General features: G+C 36.1%; 1 long non-coding RNA gene across 1 annotated transcript; it reads right to left on the reverse strand.

The window, feature by feature from the left end:
- Positions 1-2,524: 2,524 nt before the first annotated feature.
- Positions 2,525-6,845, reverse strand: LOC118647161. The gene is made up of 4 exons (XR_004964472.1): positions 6,490-6,845; positions 5,409-5,510; positions 4,532-4,713; positions 2,525-2,999 (listed from the first exon to the last, which is right to left on the reverse strand). It is a non-coding gene; the product is annotated as an uncharacterized LOC118647161 (long non-coding RNA).
- Between the last annotated feature and the right edge of the window lie 6,526 nt (positions 6,846-13,371).

A 13,371-nucleotide genomic window follows, 5' to 3' on the forward strand; every position in this document is an offset into this window, starting at 1 on the left:
TAAAATCGAGGGAAAAAATCCAGTTTTTTTTTCCGAAAAATACGAAAAAAATTAGAAAAATGCTTTATAAAATAGTGTTCTTAATTTTCTAGAAAAATAGAATTGAGAAAAAAACTCAGTTTCTTTTTCATTTTTCCCTCAAAAATTGAAAAATACTCAGTTTTTTTTCTCAAAAAGATATTGTTTTTATAGTTTTTTCCGCCCAATATTTGAATTCATAATGATGATGAAATTTTTGCTTTAAATTGTTTTTCACAGAAAAAATAGAGGATTTGTCTTCATTTGAACATTACAATAATGTGTAAATGTCATTATTACATATGTTACGTCCAGTCTTATGGAATTTTACTCTTTATTCGGTAGGAAGGATATTTCAGGGAGAACAGGTAAGGCAGGGAAGAACGTAACAAAACGTGTAGAATTCTCGTAAGCACACAGTTTAAGAGAGGGTAGGTGCCTCGGGTCGAACGCACTTTTTATGACTCAAAAATATAGGTCAACGTGCTGATAGGCCCGCTATAACCCGTTTCGAGTCGTACGTCCGTCGGTCCAAGTTTCGAGTCAACGAATTGAATCGCTTTTCCTCGGGATCGGACCAGGTCTTTGTTCGGGAAGGGCGAGGTCGTTGAAACTTAAATGAATGCTGAAGTTTATGTAAAATTAACAAAAGTATTTTATTCTAATAACAAATAAATGAAAATAAAAAGAAAATACAAATAAGCGCTGAAGTCGTGGTTTGACAATTTTGTAATAACGGTATAATCGAATTTAAAACGCATAGTGAGTATGTATATAGTTGTACAAATATTATATAAGTATGTGGTGGGCGGAGAAATGGAAACAAAGAGATTTTTGTTTTTTAATTCTACTCTTCTCTTAGTATTAACGGATGAACGCGGAGCAAAGAAATAGACGAAGAGTTTATTAAATAGTTACATGGAGAAAACAGAGATGCTTGAAATCGTAAGAGGATAAAAAATAACGTGGGAGAGAGTGGGGATGGAACATCTTCGGGTTTTAGAGAACTGATCTAGAAATAAGTAAGAGAAGCAGGAAGAGCGGGGACGTTTCGAGGATCACACGAGGGTTCCTTGAGATTGTGGGATGGCGTAGGGATAACTTGAGGATTGCACGAGGGTTCCTTAAGGTTGTAAGGTGGTGACGGGATATCTGAGGATCACGCAAGGGTTCTTCAGGGTTGTGAGATGGTGTCGGGAACTTGAGATTCGCACACGGGAGCCTCAAGTTTGTATGAGTGTGAGGGAATTATTTATAAATAATAGAAGTGTCTTAAAAAATTAAAACGGAAGGGAGTAGATGAGTAACGTAAAAACAAAGAAAGAAATTGTGATAGTGGGACTTACTCATTACTGGTTCTCGAACAAATTCGTCGGAATCGAAGGGTTTTCTTGACCGGATGGAACGGCACTAAAGTTTACTTGCGCACTGATTCTACATGATTATTAACTAACTGACTAACTCTCTTACTCGTTACTGCGAATCGAACTGCAAACTCTGAACTGTACTGCACACCTCTTCAAGATTTGGTTTTATATATATACAGAGTCTTACAGAGGGAGAATCCAGATGTAGGTGGTTCAAATATTCTAACTGGCAGGACTCTTTTTCAGGATTGTGTGGTGGGTGGATTCTAAGGTTTCTTATTGGAGAATAGTTTTTCCTTTTTGCCCAATCATATGTTGAGTAATTCGTTGAAAGTTTCTCTGTTTCCTCCCACATTCTTTCAATTTTATCAAAGGGATCCGACCTATCGCGTAGGTTATCTTCCCTTTGGGTTTAAGAGATAAATAATTTTTTCTATCGTGCTAGATGTGCTATGGTTTGCAGATGGAAGAAACGGTTATTTATTTTTTGCTTATGTTTAGATACTTTATTGCTCATTTTTTGTGAGGAAATGTGAAATTTTACTTAGATCCCATGTTTGTTTTTAAATTTCTATCTTCAGAATTTATTATTTGTTGACTCAATATTCAAAAGGAGTTGGAATTATCAACTTGGTCGTTTCGTCCATCCATGTTTGTCATCACGGTTCTAACAGATTAATCCTAGACGCATAAAAAGTTATCGGAGATCGTTGAAACGGAATTTCTTTTGTAAATTATTTGTTTCTTTGACGAAGGGAAATCGTGGAGTTTGCCGGACGTAATACATAATATGTTATACGATAAATTTTTTACGCGCGTTAATTGGCTGTACTATAGCCGCTATAGGACAGAGATAGAGAATAAAAATATCTTTCGATTCTAAAAATATTTTATCCTGCAGCCAATCAACATACTTGCAAAATTTATTGCACAAGTGCAGGACAAATGTAATAATAAATAGATAATATCCTTATAAGAAATTTGTTCTTTTTAAAATTCATAAACTATGAGATTTTTCTGATTCAAATTAAAATGGTCATAAGTTATAATAACGAACTTTATTGATTAATTATTTACTTATTAGAGTTCTTAATTGTAAAATAACCTATTAAATATTAATTTTAAAATAACGTAAATTGACGTATAAGAAAATAAAAATAAGATTATCTTATAAGAAAAAAAAACACCTGGAAAAATATGTTAAAGAAAAAAACTCGGAAAAAACTTTTTTCCAAAGTTTCCGAGAATTTATTCTGGCTAAGAACACTAAATTTTTCTAATAATTTTCTTATACTTTCAAGCTGTTCAATTTTTTCGTTATGTTTTTTGTCATCTGCTTCACGCTTTAGTCGTTTTTTTTCTAATAAATTTTCTAAATATTTGTCCATATTTAATCTTTTCTGTTTTGCTGTAAAAATATATTTAAAAAAAATAAAGTATATATAGCAAATTACATTTACAGATTGTAGTATATAAATTATAATATATTTTATTACCAGATTGTTCACAAGTTTTTTCTTTAACAAAACTTTCAGAGTCGTTAGAGTTACAGGTTGTTCCAGCTACTGACAAGGGTTCTATCCATGGCTTTTCACTAAATATATTATCCATAATCTAAAACATTGAATTTATTTGCAAAACTTGTTAACATAAAATTGAAATAAAAAGAAATACCCCACAAAACATAAAAATATACTCAGTACATACATTGTACATACATTTATGTATATTACATATTCCAGGTATATACTTTCTTCATGTAATTTATATAGATTGGATGTGAAATGTATGTGCAAATGAAACCGGGTTAATGTACATAAAAGATCCATAGTATATACATATGTATATAATATGTATATACATAAAAATATACTCAGTACATACATTGTACATACATTTATGTATATTATATAATCCAGGTATATACTTTCTTAATGTAATGTATATACATTGAATGTAAAATGTATGTGCAAATGAAACCGGGTTAATGTACATAGAAGATTCATAGTATATACATATGTATATAATATGTACATTGTATGTATGTATATTCTGTATATACATTATTATATGTAATATGTATATATTATATATATACATTTGTACACACATTAGATAGTATATTGTATATATATTTCATGTATATACTTGATGCAATATACATACAAAGAACGTGAAATGTATATGCAAATAAAATCGGGTGTGTATCTAAATATACCCCACAAAACAATTTGATATACAATGTATATATTATGTATATACATTTATGTGTGTTGTATATACTATGGTTCTGTATTACACCGTACATCCATTGCATATGAAATGTTACAAGGAAAATATCCATTGCAGATCGGAAGTATATACACATGTATATGATTCGTATATGACATGTATATACATAATGTATGTCCATTTATCATTCATTTTATATACATAACATGAACATAGAATGTATATAATACATGCATAATATTATACATATGTCTATAGTATATATACATAAGATGTACATAGAATATACATGATACAAATTTGTGGGAATTGTGTGTTGGTACGGTACCGTACTCGAGGCACGGTAGCAAAGATTCGAGATCTGATTGCGGAGTTGCAAGTAACCTCCTTATATATGCAAGAAAGAATCACTTGACTCCGGAGAAAGGGCTAAGTTGCACCGTCTAGCGGTGATTGCGAGAATTACTCCTTACGCGTGAGCGTACAAGTTCATGTTATAAAGGAAAAATATCTTGCATATGAAATGTACATACATTTAACATTGTGCGCTGTATATGCATACTAAATACATTAATGGATATGCACTTTATATACCATAATGTATATTCGAATCATGTATGTGAGATGTATATACATTTAACATTGTACGCTGTACATACATATCAAATACATTAATAGATATACACTTTATATACCATAATGTATATTCGAATCATGTATGTGAGAAGTATATACATTTAACATTGTGCGCTGTATATACATATCAAATACATTAATGGATATACACTTTATATACCATAATGTATATTCGAATCATGTATGTGAGATGTATACGTTTAACATACAAGATATTTTTTTCACATTATGGAAAAAAAATGCATATACGAGAATATCCAATGTTATATGGGACTTACATCATAATATTTCCATTTTTTTGCACTATTTCCCGATTTTTTATTATGGTCTTCAATTGCCTTATAAGTTTGTTTCATTGCTTGCAATTTAATGCAACATTTCTGTCCACTTATATTATACTCCCCTTTCTGCATTTTCTTTTGAAACAGCCTCCAAACAATGTTTTTGCGCACTTTTTCCACTGTAAAAATGTATTTCTTTATTTTTGAATATATCTGTTAAGGGTGTATCGGACATACAATCTTAGACAAAAGTGCATGAAATTTGAAATACTTAAATATCGACGCCTAACGCATAGTAAATCTAGATGTAAGAAACTTGAACGATAGTTGGAGTCTTATTTTTACTCTTACAAAGGTATTTTTCACGTATTTGCGATTTTTTTCACTTATAAGTTTAAATTTTTGACAGTGAAAATGCACAATTATCTCAAGTTATTTTTTATTTCTTTAAAATGGTGTAGTGAAGACAATTGAAACTTGGCAGATATTTTCTTCTATTCATATACTAGATGTACAAAAAAGATTCAAAACGCTGGTACTATTTCTTCTATATTTTTTTAGCTGTTTCATCCGTCAAGATTGTCTTTTTCCATAAGATAGAAAAGGATATCATGTAAAATCAGTGAAAATTAAAATAGTTATAACTCAGCAACCGTTTAGTGGATGCGTTTTCAATTTTTTACAGTACATTAAAGAAACTAAAAAAACAATTTCATTTTTAGCAACTTTGTACCATTTTGAACTTCAATCCGATACATCCTTAATAACATTGTTTCCTGCTTTGTCCAATTATACTGATCTTAATAAGACAAAAAATGTTATTAGTATTTACGTTAGTTTTTAATAAATATCTCAAATTTTTCTTTCAATTTACCTTTACATGTAATAGCGTCTTCAGTTCGTTCATTAGATAATGATTTGGATGTTTAACTTTGTTTTGCATGTCCGAATAGCTTAGTTGCAAATTGTCTTGCATCTGTAACAGAATCATCAAAAAAACTAGTATATTAAAAGTTAAAAATATGTTTAATTGCAAACATGTCACATTAATTGCTATTCTACTTTCTTGGAAAAATTTGAAAATAACCTGAAGATAGGTTGAAATATTGTAATTCATATTTAAACCCATAATAAACTGCCGGTTATGATTAATAAAAAAATCGTAATAAGAATTGTTAATTATCACTAGTGATTAAAAAAAGATTTCTTATTATAATAATTGCATTGTTCAATAAAATATTATATTGTAATATCTCATATAGCCAGTCCGTTAAAAGTAGATTATACCAAGTGTCTGCCATCAATTATTGTCAGTAAAAAGACTATAAATTCTACATAAAGTTTACATGAATATCAGAAAATTGTCATTAAAATGACATTAAAAATATGATAAAGTTTAGTACAGCTAATCATACTATGCTAAACTTTGTCATATCTTCTATGGCATTTTGCCGCTAATTTTCTGATATAACAGACTTTGTGGAATTTGTCTTTTTAGTGACAATAATTCATAGCAAACTAATGATAGTAATTGAGCAAAATCTAATTTCTGGTTAATTTTTATTGTAAATCTGCCATCAGATATAGCTCGCATAGTTACAAAAGTCACCTCGTTGAAAAGATGAGATGGAAATCCAGATGGTTATCCACATGTATGTCACATGTATGTCACATGTTATCCTCATGGATTTTAGATGATTTTGTATGAATTCCATATATTATACATAGATAACCATATAGAATCCATACAAAACTATCTAAAATCCTTGGGAATTGACATACATGTAGATAACCATTTGGATTTCCATCTCATCTTTTCAACGGTGCACTACAGAGTGTGGCGCCAAAATCCGGACAAATTAAAGATTTTTTTCAAACAATTTTTATTGCAAAAACGGGAAAATTTACAATTTTTTTTTTTTACTAAATTGTAAGGTCATAAAGAACACATTTACTCAATATATCCTCCCCCTGCTTGAATGACCGCCTTCATTCTCAGTCTAAAGCGTTCGCAGGCCTGTTTTAATGTGTCACGGTCCATATCGGCGAATGCCGCTTCAATAGCGGCTCTCACTGATGCGACGTTTGGATGTCTTGTTAATGACCCTTTCAACCACGCTCCATACCCTGACGTGGTAGTTTCGCTGTCACGATGAGCACCCTGCTCAAAAAATCCGATAGAATCAGATAAGAAAAAGTTCTATCTAATTGAATCGTGTTTTTGGTTCGTAAATATTAGATCGGTTATCTGAAATATACGATAGGCTTTCTATATTTCTGTATCGTATTTTTCATATAGTTACCTATCGTTTTTAATCAATTTCTATCGTCATTTTTTATATAAATTAATCGTGTTCTATCGTGTTTTTGGTTCGTAAATATTAGATCGGTTATCTGAAATATAAGATAGACTTTCTATATTTCTGTATCGTATTTTTCATATAGTTACCTATTGGTTTTAATCAATTTCTATCGTCATGTTTTATATAAATTAATCGTATTCTATCGTGTTTTTGATTCGTAAATATTAGATTGGTTATCTGAAATATACGATAGGCTTTCTATATTTCTGTATCGTATTTTTCATATAGTTACCTATCGTTTTTAATCAATTTCTATCGTCATTTTTTATATAAATTAACCGTGTTCTATCGTGTTTTTGGTTCGTAAATATTAGATCGGTTATCTGAAATATACGATAGACTTTCTATATTTCTGTATCGTATTTTTCGTATAGATTACCTATCGTTTTTAATCAATTTCTATCGTCATGTTTTATATAAATTAATCGTATTCTATCGTGTTTTTGGTTCGCAAATATTAGATTGCTTATCTGAAACTTATGATAGACTTTTTATCTTTCTGTATCGTATTTTTCGTATAGATTACCTATCGTAAATCTAGTTAAAAAAATGTAAACGTTTTACTTTTCTTGTACAGAATCGTTTACTCAATTAAAATGAGTAAATTATAAAAGTAATGTGGCAGTCGTCTTGCACATCGTCCTCTCGTAGCGAAAGAAACTGATTATTGCTTGTCTTAATCGTATTGCGAGTGGTCTTTATATAGCGGGTCGGCTGCATTTGACTCACGAGAGAGTAATCGCCTACCATCCTATCGGCGGCGCCGCGTACTAACTAAAAAGTTGGATAGAAAATGATAGAAACTGTAACCGCCGCTCGCGAGCGACGGCCAACTTCGCCTCCGTCCCTGGGCGCGGCCCGGTGCCGCCCGGGTGTCGGGGCGACTATCCTCGCGAGGTTTTCCGACGTTACTCTAAGTTGGGCGCCAGGTACGTTAAGCGTACCACTCTGTATTCACCAACTCGCAAACAAATGTGAGGATACTCGACTTTCGGGAGAGACGGACGCACGTTAGGCGACCGGGACGTTAGCGGCTCCGAGATCCAGCTGCTCAGCCCTCAAATGGCAGAGGGGGAGGTTCGGTGCGGGCGGATGGAATCGGGAAGGCGAGAGAATTACTTGTACGACACAGATGTAACAAATAAAAATAACAATTGTATTTGATCGTAATCAATACAGAAATGGACGACTCTGCGGAGCGGTGGTGGCTCGCGCGCGTTATCAGCGGGTGTCCGCTGGATATCAAATTTTGCGAGAACGGTATGTTGAACGAGCGGGCTATGATGCGTACGCGGGAACTCTCCGACTTGTCTTACGCTTGACTCGGCGTCGTTGGAGGACGCCGACTTCCGTCAGGGTGACCTCGCCAAGGGCGAACGGGACGGATCGCAACTCCGAGCCCGCGCGACATGCGACGGACTCGTGTTCTCCCGTGCTCGAACGATTCTCGCGAAGATAAGCGCGATGATTACTAATGATTCGCCAGTACGGCGGGATACGACGAATAGATATACTCCCCGAAGGGCTCGCGGTCACAGTGCGATCGACCAAATTATACAACATTGACGAACAAAGTCTTCTACGACGCGACAAGATACAGCGCGGGAATAACCCGCGATACGACGACCGGACGCAACAACAATTGACTCGGCTGCGGATCGGGACGCACACGCAACGCGAAACGATTATGAAACACACGGCACGTAGCGAAATCACGCGGACGGGCGCGATCGGGCGAGACGACGATGCTCCGTTGGATCCGCGAGCTCGGGATTCTCATAAACACGCCGAGATTTTGCGACAAGTGCGCGATTTCCTCGCGGCTCGCCCAACCCGCGAAATCGGTGGCTTTACAGTGTGAGTGACGCTCGTCTCACCACTTCGCCTCTCCTCGGCTGGCCTCCTCCGGGTCGGGATGACTCTCGTCCCTGCGCCCTTCCTTACACTCGGCTCGGGAACTCGGGACACACACACACAGTTTAATCGCTACGTCCGCAGCACGAGTGAGAAGTCCTGGATCTCGCGGGGACCGCTCGGCGGCGCGCCCCACCCTGCCTCCGGCGTTCCCGGCCCTTATTGGCTGATTTCGCGAAAATCGATTTTCGCGCAGAGCGCGGTGCCCACGCTGTCGCCGGCTGATCAATCCACGCACGGCGGTCGATGTTTATGGGCCCCGGGCACGGGAATCCTGGCGCTTCCTTGCGCGGCCGACTCTTTTCTCTTCGCCCGGCGTATCCTCCGCCATCGGGGCGTCATTTCCTCCTCGACGGGGCGTCGGCGGATCTTGAGTTGTCGTGATTCCTTCGCCGCACTTCCCGCGGTATCGGGTCTGCAGTCGCCCCGTCGGGATGTCGACCTCGCGCGCCGTCGCTGGATCCTGAAAGCGTGATTCAGCGGCAGTATCGGAATTCTTACATGGCACAAACGGTAGGCAAGATAAGGGCGGCATTACCTGCGGACCCCCGCTTAGAAAGGGTCTTCCTTGACTCCCTCGTTGTCCGTTCCTCTGCAATCCCCGGGAAGATTTTCCGTGGAGACGAGACGTCCGACAACTACAAGGAGATCTTCACAGCCACCGATCTCCGCCGCACCCGCGGTATAACGCTCGCAAAAATCTTAACACGTAATTATAGGGACAGCACGTGGGACGCCACACACAAAAGTACAGAGAATACGCTTTTGCGTCCGCTCCCGAGCGGGAGGACGCAGGGCCCTCGATGTTATTGCGTAAGGGGCCTCAGGGCCTTGTGACGGACAGCAGCCTGTGGCTGTCACGTCACAAAACATATAGAAATTTGGTAGAAAATTTATAAAATTCTATCGTTCTTTATCGTATCTCAATTAAACGATTAAAACTTTATCTGAATATGGATACTTTCCTATATGATCTTACCTAATTATCTTACTGAATAGAAAAATTACGATTTAAAGTCTATACAAATAAATCTGAAATTGTCCCTATATGTTTCTATCAAATATATGTTATGGAACAATAATCGTTTTCTATCGTTGTCTTTATAATAAGAGATATTTCAAGGAGGAACAATTATCACAGGCACACAAAAAAAGTGATCCGCCGGACCAGACTAGTCAATCCTTATGTATTTTAACTCGCTGAATCCGAATTCAAGGTCAGAATTGCAAAGTTAGCTCGCATTTTCTAACCTCAAAAAAATTTTTTTTAATGTTGGTCTGGCGGACCAGACCAACTATATAATCAGTCAATCCTTATGTATTTTGACCCGCTGAATCCAAATCCAAGGTCAGAATTACTAAATTTGCTCATTTTTTCTAACCTTAAAAAAACTTTTTTTTAATGTTGGGCCGGCGGACCAAAGTAGTCTATCCTTATGTATTTTGATCCGCTGAATCCAAATCCAAGGTCAGAATTATTAAATTTGCTCATTTTTTCTAACCTCAAAAAAACACCTTGTAAAAGCAGCTTGGATCTTAAATGTATAATTTGGAACGTGCAAGCTTGCGTAAGCACATTATCCGGGGAAAATTCAATACTTATAACATGTCTGAGCTTCTGTGAATGAATAGCGTAGAAAATTCACTCCCTTTTCCTATTATATTTAACTCTTTTATTCTGACCTTGGATTTGGATTCAGCAGGTCAAAATACATAAGGATTGACTGATTATATAGTCTGGTCCGCCAACATTAAAAAAAATTTTTTTTTGAGGTTAGGAAATGCGAGCTAACTTTGCAATTTTGATTTTGGATTCGTATTCAGCGGGTCAAAATACATAAGAATTGACTAGTCTAGTCTGCCGGACCAACCTTTTTTTTTGTGTGTCTGTGTTATTTTATAATTCTGCCGGACAGAACATTCTGTTGTTCTTTATGGTATCCGAATTAAACGATTAAAACTTTATCTGAATATGGATACTTTCCTATATTATCTTATCTGGTTATCTTATTGATTAAAAAAATTACGACTTAAAGTCTATATAAATTATTCAGATAATTCTATATTCAGATAAGGTTTTAATCGTTTGATTCAGACACGATAAAGAATGATAAAATGTCATGTTCGGCAAAATTGCGAAATAATTTTTCCCTGTTTAAAATATCTCCAATTATATAGACAATGATAGAAAACTATTATAGTATATAAAATATTTTTAATAAAAACGTATAGGGACAATTTCAGATTAATTTATATAGACTACGTCATAATTTTTATATTCAGTAAGATAGCCATATAAGTTGTATAGGAAAATACTCATATTCAGATAAAGATTTAATCGTTTAATTTAGATACAATAAAATACGATAGAACTTTATGTCCGCCGAAATGGTAATATATTTGATAGAAACATATAAGAACAATTTCAGATTAATTCATATAGAGTTTTATGGACCTTGAATCGTAAATTTCATATTTAGTACAATAAGTAGATAAGATCATATAAAAAAATAATCGTATTCAAATAAAGTTTTAATCGTTTATTTCAGATACGATAAGAAACGATAGAACTTTATGTCCGTCAAAATTGGAATACCTCTGATAGAAACGTATAAGAACAATTTCAGATTAATTCATATAGAGTCTTATAGACCTTGAATCGTAAATTTCATATTCAAAACGATAAGTAGATAGGATCATATATAAAAGTAGTCGTATTCAGATAAAGTTTTAATCGTTTATTTCAGATACGATAAGAAACGACCCATACAGCACAAAGCTCCGATTAAGCTCCCAGGGAGTTCATTTTGCTGAGCTCCCGAGAAGCTTACAAAATTCGACAAAACAAGCTCCCAGGGAGTTCATTTTGCTGAGCTCCCGAGAAGCTTACAAAATTTGACAGAACAAGCTCCCAGGGAGTTCGTTTTCCTGAGTTTCCGAGAAGTTTACAAAATTTGACAAAACAAACTCCCAGAGATTGAACATATCGGGTAAATTAATGTACTGCATGTATAGTCATAAGCCGCGAGTAGTTCGCAAGATCGCCACTAGGCGAAGGCACGGCGCTCTTCCTTCTCGTGAGAAAATTTACTCCAAAAGGCTTATAAAAGAAAACCATCACTCACGGCTTACCTAGCAGTTAGTACTTCACTAGCAGCAAAGTGTAATGTGTAATATATATTGTTTTTGTTACACGAAGAGAGTTCGTGGGCCTTCGCAACTCAGAGAGAGCTTCCGAAAATTGAGAAAATATAAAAATAAAATTTTTTCCGGCAGCTCCAATGTCCGCTTTTAAGAACTCCCTGAGAGCTTTATTTAAGCTCGCAGGGAGTTCAGAAATAATGTTTTAAGAACTCCCTGCGAGCTTCAAAATAATTCCCGTGAAGCTTTTATATAAGCTCCCTGATAGTTTCATCTAAGCTCTCAGGGAGCTCCCAAAAGCGGACATAAGAGCTCCCGGAAAGCTTATATAGAAATTTCCCGGGAATTACTTTGAAGCTCGCAGGGAACTCTTAAAACATGATTTATAACTCCCTGCGAGCTCAAATGAAGCTCTCAAGGAGCTCTCAAAAGCGGACATAGCAGCTGCGTGCGAATCTTTTGGAAGCTTAAATGAAGCTTATGAAAAATTTTGTGAGCTCCTCGGGAGCTCCCCGGGAGCTCCCCGTGCTGTATGGGGATAGAACTTTATGTCCGCCGAAATTGGAATACATCTGATAGAAACGTATAGGAACAATTTCAGATTAATTCATATAGAGTCTTATAGACCTTGAATCGTAATTTTCATATTCAGTACGATAAGTAGATAGGATCATATAGAAAAGTAGTCGTATTTAGATAAAGTTTTAATCGTTTATTTCAGATACGATAAGAAACGATAGAATTTTATAACTTTTCTATCTGGCAGGAAATCTAGTGTCCGATACAAACGATAGATTCAGATAAAATCATATTAAATTTCTATCAAATTTCTATATGTTTCTATCAGTTTCTATCGTACTTTTTGAACAGGGCAGCGTTCTTCCCCGTCACAGGCTGCGATTTCGCGCCGGACGGAAAAGCGAGAGCCGATCGAGAGATCTCCTGGGGGAATCGCGACAAATGTAGGATAATTAGCCCGTTTATTCGTGATCGCGTTTTGTAAAGCCACCGGCGAGCCACCCCCGTTCTCGTTCTGAGTCCTACATAGGTTTGTGGGACTCTACCGTTAGGTGAGTTAGTCGTTTCTCGCGCGTGAGTTAATTGGCGAATCTCGCGAATTGACGTGCTGTCGAGCACGTCTGACGCCCAATCCGGTAGTTCGTGCAAGGCCGAGATTCGCGTGTGGGAAATTAGGCACGCAGGTTGTTCCGATCGGGGGTATTTTATCGTCCTCTCGGTCTGTCTTCCTTCTCTCTCCTTTTTTGCTCGCGACTTTTCCCCGCACGGAGCAAAAAGCCGTAACAATACATAGAAGTCTAGGATTTAATCTGGATTTAAATCTGGGCTGTTAGGAGGCCAGAATTGTTTGGACCAAAATATGTCGACGTTGTCCGACAATCAATTTTGAACTAAATGACT

This window comes from Monomorium pharaonis, chromosome 8, assembly GCF_013373865.1.
Source record: "Monomorium pharaonis isolate MP-MQ-018 chromosome 8, ASM1337386v2, whole genome shotgun sequence".
In the NCBI taxonomy this organism is placed as follows: Eukaryota; Metazoa; Arthropoda; class Insecta; order Hymenoptera; family Formicidae; genus Monomorium; species Monomorium pharaonis.